This window comes from Garra rufa, chromosome 8, assembly GCF_049309525.1.
Source record: "Garra rufa chromosome 8, GarRuf1.0, whole genome shotgun sequence".
Lineage (NCBI taxonomy): Eukaryota > Metazoa > Chordata > Actinopteri > Cypriniformes > Cyprinidae > Garra > Garra rufa.
In genome coordinates, this window is record NC_133368.1 from 41,494,499 (window position 1) to 41,508,572 (window position 14,074).

The following is a 14,074-nucleotide window of genomic DNA, read 5'->3' on the forward strand; positions in this document are numbered from 1 at the left end:
TCCGACAGCTCATCAGAATTACTGGCCCGAGTCTGACTGGAACCGGTCTGTTTTCTCTTTCTCTTCCCCATTGCACAGCTGCTGTTTTAATAGCAAATTGATTACATTTATTTTCGTTTACTTAGGTTATAAAGTTAATTTAGAAATATATTTGGAACACTTTTTATTTGTTAAATTTAAGTTTTTGTCTTTTAAAGTATCGACCAAGTCATCACGATTTCAATTAAAACCCATATATATAACCACGCTTTGCAGAACCTGAAGCGCCAGCCAGCGCTATGTGAAACTTCATTTTTGCTCCTAAAGGTAAGACTAATATATCATCCGAAACTATAAAAAAAAATTCAAATAATTCAAATCGAAAACAAAACTCTTCCAATAGCTATAGGCCTAATGAATATGCATTTAGGTATTAAATTCGCGTCAATGAGCAAATGGCGAGTCAGGATCGTCAACTTCATCTTTGTGTCAAATACTAGTTTATTAATAAATAATACTTTTTCCCCAACACATTCATGGTAATTATTTTTGCTGGGGCTTTACGGTCAGCTTTAGCCTATGCGTGCATTTAAAGCAGAGGCGCAGTTGTCATTATGACAGTCACAGCCCTAGTTTTGCTTAAACCATTTAAGTGGGCCCGACTGTACTTTTATAGTGCCTCTCAAATATTACTCAATTTCTCTCTCTCTCTTTTTTTTTTTTTTTTTTTTGCTGTTTCTGTGTTAGTGTTGCTGCAGTCTGATCTTCTTCATTCATATTTAAGCGCAAATGAGAACCGTTTTGCGGGGGATGCAAGGTGTATGAAAAAAAAAAAAAACTAATATTGAATCTCAAAATTTAAAATCGAATGCCAACCCACCGAACGAATATTCGATTTGAATATTCTGGTCCAGCCCTACTAACAACCATATAATTTTTTTTAATAGTAATTTACTCGTTTGTTTAATTTCAACAAAAATAATATCCTAAGCATAAAGCGATGGAAATACCTACACGTTACGGGCACATGTCGGAATGTGTAACATGGTGCTGTAAATTGATCTGCTGTAACTGACGCTATTGATGTGTCCTTAATCTGTCATAATCACCTCAGGGGTCGCGATCAAACGGAAAGAAATTTGCAGGGCTGATGGCTTTTTAATTTGCATGTTTTTTCAAATATAGGCTAACTATTAACTACTAGTTTTTATCTTTTGTTAGTTAAGGATAAAATATTAATAATAGTTTTGAAAAAATTATTTGATTTCTTGGAAATCATCTCGCGACCCCCGCTCAATGTCTCACGACCCCCCAGGGGGTCGCGACCCCTACTTTGGGAACCACTGATCTAGATGACAGATGGTCAGTATTTATGCAGGACAGAAGTTCAGCCCTTTTGTTCTCATCTCTCCAGCCTCAAAAACAGCCTGCTCTTAGTAAAACCCCACGTCTCCTCCGTTAAACAAAGCCTCGCTGGACGAGCTGCGTAATGTTGTGTTTAGCTGTAGTAATTCAAAGCTGATAAACCAAACAGACATTTTCAGGCTTGATGGGAAATAGCCGCACAGGAGTTTAGGAACGGAGCGGGCTCTCTGGTGGAGAAGGTTCAAGCCTTGCAGCGTTTTGGCCCCTGTCTCTGTGAATCAGCCCAATCGACAGAGACCCAGGCACATCTGGCTATGTTTCCCCCCGCCGAAGCCGTCGTGCAACATGCAGCAGCATGGAAGATGTTGCAAACTGCCAAAGACAAGGCAAAATAATGCCGCCTTTTTTCCTCAGAGCTGCACCATGATCAGGGCTCTACGCTTACTTTTCTTTTTAGGAGCACTTGTGCACCTAACTTAAAGACTTCTAATCAATAATCCAAAAAATCTTGCGAGGTTATATTTGACTTAGGGATGCACTGAATGTTCGGCAACTGAAATTATTCAGCCGTAAATAGCAAAAAATGTTTTTTTTTATTTTAAATATACAAAACCAATATGATCATTATTTTATTATTCATAATTTTAACATTGGGTAATAATTTTATTTTATTTAATATTGGGCAATATTTTATTTTATTTTAATTATACAAAACTATGTATGGTCATCACTATTTTATTAATCAATATTGTAATATTGGGCAATTATTTTATTTATTTAATATTGGGCAATAAATATTTTTTGTTTTGTTTGAAATATTGTATTTTATATTATTTTAAATATACAAAATCAATATGATCATCACTATTTTATTATTCATAGTTTTAACATTGGGTAATTTTATTTTATTTTATATTGGACAATATTTTGTTTTATTATATAATTATACAAAACTATGTATGGTCATCACTATTTTATTAATCATTATTGTAATTTTGGGTAATTTATTTTGTTTAATATTGGACAATATTTTATTTTTTATTTTATTTTATTTTATTTTATTTTAAATATAGAAAACCAACATGGTCATCCGTAAAACCGTATTCGGTAATCGGCCTTTGACCTTCGGCCCAGTGCATAATTTTGCAGGAATTTTCATTTCGGTGCATCCCTAATTTAATTCCTTAATGTTATTTACAGAGATTTTTTTTTTTTTACCTTTGTAATGGCATTTTTCTAACTTTATAAAAAGTATGTGAGCTTTTATGTCAAATAGTTTTTATTTATTTATATATATTTTTTAACTTTTTAAAATTTCTAATTATAACAACACAATAAGAGAAAGTAGAATAAGAATGTTACCAATCAAATGAAATCAGTATTCATCAGCAAAAACAGGTGGAATAGAACAGAAAAATGGCATGTAGGTGTATTTTCATGTTTAATGAGGCTCAGAGGTTCATAAATTCATAAATTCATGTTGATATTTAAGGTTTTAAATATAAAATTTTGAATATAGAAATATTAAATGACTGACTAAATCTGCCAGTAGGTGGCAGCAAGTCACTGATTTAATTGAATCATATCGTTCATTTAATTCGTTCGAGCGGCTGATTAATTCAGGAATAAAGCAAGTGACTGTCTTTATGAATGGAAAATTTAATCATTGACTCACTAGATTAGTTTAAAAATGCATGTTCATTCATAAACGAAACACCGCTGTGTTTAAATGGAGATGTGCAGCAGCTCAGTTGTGGCTTGTTTCAAACTGTTTTTGACGACGAAATAGAGCAAAACCAGGCAATAGTGTTATAGTCAGGCAATGTTAGTTACTTAATACTAACTTGTTTATTTAACTGTTGTATAAAATCAATATCTCATTTACAAACTCCCTTAAAAATCCTTAAAAGCTGTCACTCATCTTAGTTCATTGCAATCTCACAAAGTTCCATTATAATTAACAAAGCTCTCTACACTGCACAATCAATCTCTTATTTACACTCTCTACACTTTGTTTATGAAAGGAATCGTGAGATATGTCCATGATACATTACTCCTCATTGCAGAAAAGCGCATAGAAACCTTTGCGCTCCCCTCAGTTCAAACACAAATATGCTGATCGGGTCAGTCGCACATGGTGCTCCTAAATATTTTTCATGGACACAAATGCGACTGAAATGGTTGCACTGTAGAGCCCTGGTAATGCTTGTTTGCTTTGCGCTTTGTAAAGTGTCCTTGAGGGACGTCTGCCTGGTGCGGCGGCCGCCTGACCGCTCGCGTCTCGGTAGGAGGTTTGTGTCAGACTGCGGTCTGAGGGGATTTAGCTATTCTAAGCCTTCTCAACAATTGTGTTTCTGACATGAGCTTGCTTTAGTTTACAGGGACGGCGGAGAGCGCGGCTATAATCCAGAGCGTCTTTTCTGCTGACGTCTCCAGTGTTGCGAGCAGCTGCGGACCCCGAGACCTCTCCTGCAGATTTTCTTCTCTGTGCGCTGAGCTGTGCATAATTATTTCAAAGCAAGCCAGTTTATTTGCTGCTTTTTGGAGACGTTGGCGGTTATTTTCGACTCTGGTCAGCCCGAGGGCCTGCGCTATCTTTCCATTTGTCTGAGTGATGCGGTTAGCGATTGGGGAAACGGCCACACTGGCGGCTTGGTTGCTGTCTGTTTGTTCAAGCTGCTGCTAAGACTCTCTATCTTTGTCACCATGTAAAAAATCACACGGCGAAAACGCTGCACCCGCTGGGCCGCCGAGTGGACTCCCCCGTTCCGCTCGCGCACAGATCAATGGCGATTCAGGCTTCTGCAAAGATCTCACCGCTCGGTAATGGTGAAAATGGGCCGCCTGCTGCTGGTGGGTGTTTATTTATGATGGGTGGGAGGAAATTGGATCGACACGCTGTAACAAATGAGCAGTATCTGTTTTGCTGATGTAAGGAGATCGCCGGGCACTCGACAGCAAAATAACTTGCTGCATTTTACGCCTCATGCATAATTTCTTCCAGTGTAAGGCTACAGGATTTATATACATGTTGTTATATCTGTTTTTGCACACAATACATTGTATGGGTCAAAATGATTGACTTTAGGGATGCACCGAATATTCGGCCACCGAAAATTTTATCACCGAAACAACACGGCCGAAACAGTGTGTTGACGCAAACAGAAACCGCAGCCTGCACGTGCTTGTCTGAAGCAACACGTCTGCGGTGTGGACGTATTTCAGTATATCTGAGAAAGACCCACGGATAGCGATTTGCAAAGCTTGTAAAGCCGAAATTTCAAGAGGGGGTGTGTCTGCAGTCGTGCATGCAGTGATGAGAGAAGATCAGACAGATGTAGCTTTCAGAGTGAAAAACAATGGCTTTACGTTGTTACGTCACAATAGTTTAAAGATATGTCTTTTCTATATACTGTATTTTTATGCATATTTATGTTTTAAACCATGGAGGTGAGCCAATGGATAATCACACAAGCAACGAGAAAACTGCGCAATATGTTAAAGTGAAAGTAAACACTGACAGTGCTTTCAGCATCTGACGTGCATTCTCTCAGAGACAATGAGAGACGATTATACTTCATATGCTGATATTAATTTAGTCCCCTAATATTTTTCTTGTGCCCCGAACATGGTGGGAAAAAAATAAAAATAAACGCATTTTGTGTAAGGGTTGTTTTTTGAAAGACTTAAAGTTCTTAATTTTCATTGATGACTGAAGTGTTATTAGGGGTTAAGAAAGTCTTAATTATGATTTCAGGTGGTCTCAAATGTGGGGACTGAAAGACAAGAATTGCGATGAAACTTCAAAAGGCTATCCACTGAATAAATATGAGTGTTGCACGTTTCAAAATCATTTGTTGCGCTGCTTTGTGTACCATTCTGATCGCGCCTCCTGCTGGAAGAGAAATGCATAGAGTTGTAAATGTGAACTCATGGATCCACAAGATAATGTGTTATAAAAATGTAAACAATTAAACAAAGGCAGTAAAATATATGTATATGTTATTTAAGTGATATAATACTTGATTAGGGCTGTCGCGGTTAAGGAATTTCCCTTGCGGTAATTTTGAGTGGCTCAGTAGCGCGGTATGCGGTATTACCGCCATATAATTGTGTGTATGCTGTTACAATGTAAGGTCATATTCAGAAATCAATAAACCGAAACCAAATCGCGTTGATATATGAAGTGAAGTAAACAGTACTTACATAGAAACCTAGCCAGTAAGAAATGCAAATTTTGAAGAAAAATGTCAGAAATACTTAGAGGCTTTGCATCTGAAATCTTCGTGTATATAACAGTTAGCGCGCACCCTCGAGTCTGACTGGACGAGAGACTTTCTGTCAGTATGTCACCTGCGTGTTTTAGGCGAGCTGTCAGTCAGTGCAGTTTCATTTTTACGCCACAAGATGGAGGCAAGAGACTATCTTTGAGTAAGTCTTTAATCCGTTCATTCAACTGTACGTTCAAAAACGCTTATTTATTCAAAGAGAGACGTAATGAAACACGATGTTAAAATCATTTTAACTTTAATCGCCACTTTTAAAGGCTCAGCTGACCAGCAGAGCACCGATGTTAAGACAGAGATTTCACTTTCCTTGGACATGACAAGCTAGTTTCACATACATGCCTGACTCGATCTGAAAGACAGACGCAGATAATCGCACATGGTCAGTCGATCTCTCTCTCATTCACTGTCTGTTTAGGCTTGTTAAGTGCATATCTACTGAGCCTCATAATAAACACATTATGTTATCATTACTAACTTATTACTAATTTAATATTCAGTGCACGGGCATTAAGTGAGAAGGGCAAATCCTTAGGAAAAAAGAAAACAGGCAAATATCGCGGTTGCTGCGGTTGTTGCATTCCTCTGCGGTTATGCACGTCAATAGCGCGGTATTGCGATATTGCGGTTATCGCGACAGCCCTATACTTGATTGATAATAATTGTTTAAATTAATGTAACTGATTTATTCTTTGAAATTTTAATATTAATTTATGCAATTGCAATGCCTTGATTTTAGTAAGATTAGTACACAGCCATAAATGCAATGGTACTAATAATTGGCATAATTCTTTCGGTGTTTCGGTTTTCGGCCTTGGTTTCCTCTTTTTCGGTTTTCGGTTTCGGCCAAGAATTTTCATTTCGCTGCATCCCTAATTGACTTTCTTTTATGCCAAAAATCATTAGGATATTAAGTAAATATGTTCCATGAAGGTATTTTTGTAAATTTCCTACCGTAAATATATTAACACTTTTTTTTTTTAAAGTTATATGCGTTGCTAAGAACTTTAACAACTTTAAAGGCGATTTTCTCAGTATTTGTTATTTTTTGCACACTCAGATTCCAGATTTTCAAATAGTTATCTCGGCCAAATATTGTCCTATCCTAACAAACCATACATCAATGGAAAGCTTATTCAGCCTTCAGATGATGTATAAATCTCAATTTTGAAAAAAATTGACTTTTATGACTGGTTTTGTGGTCCAGGGTCACGTATATATGTATGAACACTCCATTTAAGTCTTTACAGAGAGATATTAGTGCAACATACAAACGGATTGCTGTTGTTTTGATAGCAAGAACAAAAAGGCATTAAAATTACAGTGTGTTAAACGAGATGTGAAAAATGACTACAGTTTAAATAACCTTTAATTCTTCAACTTTAAAGATTAGTTCACTTCCAGAATAAACATTTTCTGTTATTTTGCTCATCCCGATGTCATCCAAGATGTTCATGTCTTTCTTTATTCAATCGCAAAGAAATTATGGTTTCAGAATAACATTCTAGGATTTTTCTTCATATAGTGGACTTCAATGTTGGCCAATGTGTTGACGGTCCAAATTGCAGTTTCAATGCAGTTTTAAAAGGCTCTGCACAATCCCAACTGAGGAATAAGGGTCTTACCTAGCAAAACGATCGTTCATTACCAAATCGCGTTGGAAGTGTCACACGCAGTTAGTTCTTCGTCTGTGTACTTTAGTTCAAAAACATAGGGTACGGTGAAAACCTCAATCTCATTTTCTTCTTCAACTTCAAAATCGCCCAACATCGTCGTTCTACCTTTTTAAAGGGCGCTTGACTTTCTTTGCATGTTCGCTTTGTGAACACTGGGTCGGTATTTCTGCCTATGTTACACATGCTTGACTACATTATGCGTGAGGTTGAGCTAGTGCAAGACAAGCATTTGTGGTTTAAGTATATATATTTTAATTTAAAAAATCTCTTATTCCTCAGCTGGGATCGTGCAGAACCCTTTGAAGCTGCATTGAAACTGCAATTTGGACCTTCAACCCGTTGGCTCCCATTGAAGTCCATTATACGGAGAAAAATCCTGGAATGTTTTCCTCAAAAACCTTGATTTATTTTCGACTGAAGAAAGAAAGACATTAACATCTTGGATCACATAGGGGTGAGTAAATTATGAGGACATTTTTATTCTGGAAGTGAACTATGCATTAAGGCATTGTGAAATCTAGTTAGTTTGATTCAGAACTTGGTGCACAACTGTCATGATCTTGGATGTTGTGTTTATTTAATTTTTATAAAAATAATTGCAGTTAACTTTTTGTATTTGTCATTGAAGTTTAAGCTTAATACATCATTTTGGTATATTTGACCTGGAATTGTGTATTTAAATAGGCCCATATTTGTTAAAATATTGTTAAAATGTTTCTCTTTTATTCAGCTTTAATTGTGGTCCACTTTCCATTCACACTGCAACCCAGACAATCTCATATAAATGTAATATTATATAATGTAAACGGAACAGCTATAATGATTATCACTAATAATTTGATTTGAGATTTGAAATGAGATTTACAATTGTAATTTATTCAATAATTATGATAGGTCTTCATTTATGAACTTAGCATTTGCAATTGATTCAGTTTCTGGGTAATGTAAACAGCACACAAAAATTTACTAATAGGGTAACAGTTTGCTCACAGTGCAAGGTTAGTAAGAAATGTTGGTTCGTTTTGGTATTTTGCCTTCTGAAATCAAATTGAACCCAGGAGGTTCACTCTCTAAGGCTGTTCACACTTGAGTCCTTTAAAACAAATAAAAAATAAAATAATCTGGACTACTTTTTAATGGTTATTAAAATTGTCAGAAATTCTGTTGTTTTAATAAAATTTTCTGCTTATCAAAGGCATTAAACATTATTTAACATTAAACATTTAACATTAAACATTTTATTTTTCAGTCATTTTAGTAGTAGTAGCAGTAGTAGTGGTAGTATTACGCACATGAACAATAGTAATATATTTCTGGCACAGTGTCTTAAAGTTAAACCAAACTTTTATTTTGATGGGTTGCCAAGAATACCTTTAAGTTTGTGTGTGTATATGATATGATGGTAGTTTTACTCAAATTAAACCATATTGCATCCATATTGCGATTTTGATTTAAGTGTAACGACTGACTTTTAATTAATTCATCCAAACTTTGACAAATTCTGTTATAATTCAATGTTATTCAATGAATTCCATTTTAATGACTGGATTCTGCAATTCTGTGTGTGTTTTCCACATTGCGGAAATCATAGAACCTTACATCTCTTATTAGTCTACTTCAGTTGTGATCGCGCCTCAGTTCACTCTTTACTTTTTGCTTTGGTTCTAAAGTTTCTTTTTGAGTTTTAATCAAAGTTTCTTACAAAAAAGTCACACTGTTACTTTAAGACTTGTTGTTTCTAAAGCTAAAGGCCTTAATTTAAAGGCCATTGATTAGCTGCAGCATTCCTGTCTGTCACTGGTTACAAAGCTCAACCGCTGCAAAAAGAAAACCAGGATGGAATGCTGTAATAAAACCTTTTAGCCATAATCATAATCTTGATAATTTATTCGATTAAGTGTGCAGCCCTATAAAACATAAATATTCTGAATTACTCCCTGGTGATTCACCACCGTGGCATCCAAAATAGTTTTAGTTAAACATCCTGCATGGAATTAAGATCATAAGTCAGAGTGACTCATGCAAAATAAAGACCTGATTCTGAACTGCTACCTCTAATTAAATGACAAAAATATTTATTTGGTATACATGGCTATGCGCTTTATCATGCATGGATTGCCCCTGCAGTAACTGCAGCTATTTGCATTCATCGATTGAGTGATCTCTGTACTTGAACCAGAAAGAGAGGGACTCCTCTACTTTATTTATTTATCTTCTGTCTGCTGTGAATTTATTTCATGTGGAAATGACACTGAAAGTAATCATCATGCAATCGACAGCATCTCAAAGTTTGCTGGACTGATTTTATTGCTGAGGGTTATGGGAAACTGTGTTAAGCAGGAGCTTCTTGGAGGATCTCTGAAAGGGTCTGTCAGCTAAATATAGGGCGCTGTGGCACAGAATGCCATTGGGATTTCTTGGCGGCTGATTTTGTCTGCTCACAGAACCTAGAACATCTCAGATGAGGAATTATCACAGCACTGCGTGTCCGGAGGTTGTCGTTGCCGCTGCAGTTGAACCAAATTGGCTGCGTGTTTTGCTAAAGCATTCTTATGTCATGTTACGTCATTTCTGTGATCAAGAGTGTGGAGGAGTGAAGCTGTCCTTCTGATCCACACAAGGAAACCAACTGCATGTCTGAACATTTCCAAAAGTGTCCTCGCCCTAAAACGTGCTCAATTTCTGAACTTAGGGATGCAGCAACCATTAACTGGGACTTTTAAAGGGGACATCAGATGCTAATTTCACTTTTACATGGTATGATAAAAATGTTTAAATTCATTCATTCCTTTTTTAATCTTCAAAACCTAAACATTCTCATTTATCAAGCAGTTTTGATTTTCTGAGCATTATGATATCATACTGTATTCAGGCCCCACCCACAACCGTTGACAGACTGTCCCGTATTGGCTTATTTGCAGGTGTTTTGTATTTGGATGTAAAAGTGAACAACTTGTGGAAAATGGGCATCCAATGTCCACTTTAAGGGTTCATTTTGCTTGGTTTTTGGGGAAAAACAGGCAGTCCGAAAAGTTTTAGTATTTGTATTTTTGATTTGTGTGTGTGTGTGTGTGTGTGTGTGTGTGTGTGTATTAGGGCTAGGTATTGTGACCAATTTGGCGATTCGATTCTTATTTTTATGGTTTCGATTCGATTTCGATTCGATATCGATTAGCTATCAATATTTCATTTAAAATGTTAGTTTTGTGGACATTGGATCCATATTTTGATATAAATGCTGGTAACTGAAACTCTCCTACTTAGGTTTATTACTGAAATACACATCTACATTAATAATAGGGTGCACACAGTTGTTTATTTTAAACAACTTTTATTTTAAATGAACACTGTAACAAGAAGTCATAAATATGTGCATCCATTGTACACCATGTAAACAAACTGCAAAATGCACATCTCTGTAAAAAAAATAAAAAGACTAAATCTGCAACAGTGAAATCTATTAAGAACTTCAAACATGTTTAAGAAATAAAACATTTTTCTAAATTCAAAACGTTCAAAACAGGCCAATCATAAAGCCCTTGTCTGCATATACAAAACATTCTAACTGTCCATAAAACAGTTCTTAATTACAGCCTAATCATTTTTGATCACCGGATTTTCTGCAAAAAAAGCAGCTGATGGTGACACCTTCAGGACGAGAGGTGAATATTCATATCCTCTTACGTGAAGCACGCGCATTAAGAATCGATTTGGGGATTTCCCGAATCGATATCGTTGCGTTAAACTGAAGATCGATTAAAATCGGGGAATCGATATTTTTTTTTTACCCAGCCCTAGTGTATATACAATTAAAAAATGCAAATACCGAAAAGGCTTTTTAAAAAAATATTTGAACAATTTTGAGTAGTTAAATGATATTTACATAATAATAATAAAAAATGTTTTTTTTTTTTTCATAATAAGATTCCTTTAAAGGGGTCATCCGATGCCCTTTTTCCACAAGTTAATATGATGCTTTAGGGTAGAAATGAAAAGTTTGTAATATACTTTGATTAAAAATTCTCTATGGTAGTGTAAAAAAAACACTCATTTTACCTGGTAAAAAATGCCTCTGTTCTCAGCAAGCGATATCAGTACCTGGCCCTTTAAACAGGGTTTCCGCGGGGTCTTAAAAAGTCTTAAAAAGTCTTAAATTCGCTGTTCTAGGTCTTAAATAATTTTACACAGGTCTTATTTTTCCGATGTCCATGTAACGCTACATCTAATTCTCATTTAAATTCTCTTTTTGTTGTTTCCATGGTGTTGTAGTTCTTTATTTCACTATTCCAAATATAATTTGCTGTATTTAAACTACAAATGAGACCAGCATGCAATAGCCAATCAGCTTTCTGTTATTGGCGCGAGTCTCTCTCGGATTGTACCGCAGAAGTAAAATGGATTTAACTTTTTAGCTATGGGGAAGTGCAAGTTTAGCGACACTTAGCTTGAAAAAACTGAATATAGGGCTTGGCTAAGGCCAGTTGCTAACAACTAGATTTTTTTCTCCCTCTGTGGAAGTTACTGCGTCTTCAGAATCGCAGTAGCAGAATACAGGTCAAACGACCTTTTTCTGTATATAATGTTATCAATAATAATAAGAAATATAGGTCGAGCTAGCTGACCGCCAGCCTTCGAAATACTTTTAAAATGTTTTTTTTTTTACTTGCCCGACCGAACAAACCGCCTGATTAAAACTGAAGTGACAAAAACAACTAGCGAAGCATCGAAGGGCAAGAAAGATTAATATTTTAATACATTCAACGTAAACAGAAATTGATAATGGATAGTGTATTTCTGGTCTATTTGTGACATACTTTAAAACAAATGAATGTAACAGCACTCTAAAGAAACACACTGAGGTAAAAATTTCAAATGTATAGTTTATTTATAACATGATATAGTTCAGTAATATAACAAGTGAGCTTTTTGCTGAAAATTCTCACAATTACAAATGTTACATTAATTTTAGCTCAATAAAAAAGTAGTTAGTCAAGTAGTTACTTACATATTAGACAATATGCAACATTAGCAGAAGCATTCTCCTAGCAACGTTTTGCTATAATTCAGCGTTTTGATCGAATCAGTTGAAATAACTCGCTCATGAAGTGACTTACCGCCACCTGCTGGTAATTTAGTGTGTTTAAAAGTATGCCTCCACACCCAACATTTCTAATGTATATATTTATAAATCAATAAATGTATTTAAAACATTAATCTCACTTTTAATTTTGCAGTGTAAATTATGTAATCTCACTGCTAACAGCCATTTAGAATTTATTGATAAATTCATAAAATAAATTTCAAAGGTAATGCATACATTTCAAAAGTTAAAAAAGGCCTTTATAAAGGTAAATCAAATATGCAGATTTAAGATGTAAAAGCTAATAGAGCACTGATGAAAATATTGCTTCAGAATTTTTTTTACATCAGATATTTCTAGTGGTACTTTTATGGGGATATTTTGTGTGGAATAGTATCTGCTGATATGAAAAGTTCACTGTATATCGTAGTAATAAATTAAATTTATGACAGCCATGAAATTGTGTTTACTTTTTACATTAAACACATTAAATATTACATATATGCATGTAATATAATATCTATTTCGGTCTTAATATAATATCTGTTTCGGTCTTAAATTTCATATAAGGTGGTATTAAAAAGGTCTTAAAGTCTTAAATTTCACTTGTTCATATCTGCAGAAACCCTGTTTAAATGATATGAACCTCAGTTCTGTGGGGCGTGTCATTACATAGCACACGGGGTGTTGCTTAGACAACAGTTGGGGGTATAGTTGTATAGTTTGGGGGAAAATGGCTTTGAAGACACTGTACAACCCTATCCATTGAAAATTTTATTTAAAAACCGGAGTTGGAACCGAAACAAGATGACACCCGCAAAGAAGTTCGGCAATTACGGCTTATACTGGATGTGTCTGAATGATTAGTAAACGCGATGTGTTTACTGTGGAGACGAACGCGGTGTGTTTACTGAGGCATAGCTGATTGAACAAGAGCAAAAAAGTGATCAGTTAACATAACTTACCCCGTCCTTATATTGAAATACATAAATGTGAGTGTTATAGTCTTTACTCATGTGCAGTTGTGGGCTGTAAACACTTTTGCAGGTATTGCGTTAAGGTTACATCTTAATCATTAACAGACACCATTTCAAACCATCTAGCGTTACAAAGCTAAGCTTTATACTGACCCTCGTTTATAAAGCAGTATGGTGAGAAATGATTCGTGTAAACATGAACGCATTTAGATAGATCAGCGGTCACATTCCCTCAGTGCTGTCAGTTTACTTCACTCAGGGCGGGTCTATGCTAAAACACTGCTGTCTATCAACTATCACAGGAGCGGCCTCTCTCGTCATTACGCCACAACGACAGGCATCTGAGAACGGCTCGATATGAGAAGAGGCAAATTATTTTACTAAATTAAAAGAAAACTACTGGGCGGATCTTTGTCATTCTAGGGTGGTTGTGTACACACTCCCCCAACACACAATTCAGTTCAAACAGCTTGTAAAAGTGCATGTGGCACCGGATGACCCCTTTAATATAATATATATTTTTAACAGTAAATCAGCATATTGGAATAATTCATTGCTTTCACGAAAATAATAGACTTACAAAAACATAAAAAAAAATATTCCTGACTTTTGAATGGTAATGTGTATGTATTATACAATACAATATAACAAAAAATACAAAATTATTATATTAAATTAAATTATATTATAACAATTATATTATTAATATAT

General features: G+C 35.3%; 1 long non-coding RNA gene across 1 annotated transcript in view; it reads left to right on the forward strand.

The window, feature by feature from the left end:
• The window catches only part of LOC141340423 (uncharacterized), a 163,279-nt gene that overhangs the window by 48,534 nt on the left and 100,671 nt on the right, over positions 1–14,074 (forward strand). The window contains exon 2 of the long non-coding RNA XR_012356577.1: positions 7,586–7,760. This is a non-coding gene — a long non-coding RNA (uncharacterized lncRNA). The remainder of the gene's footprint in view (positions 1–7,585; positions 7,761–14,074) is intronic.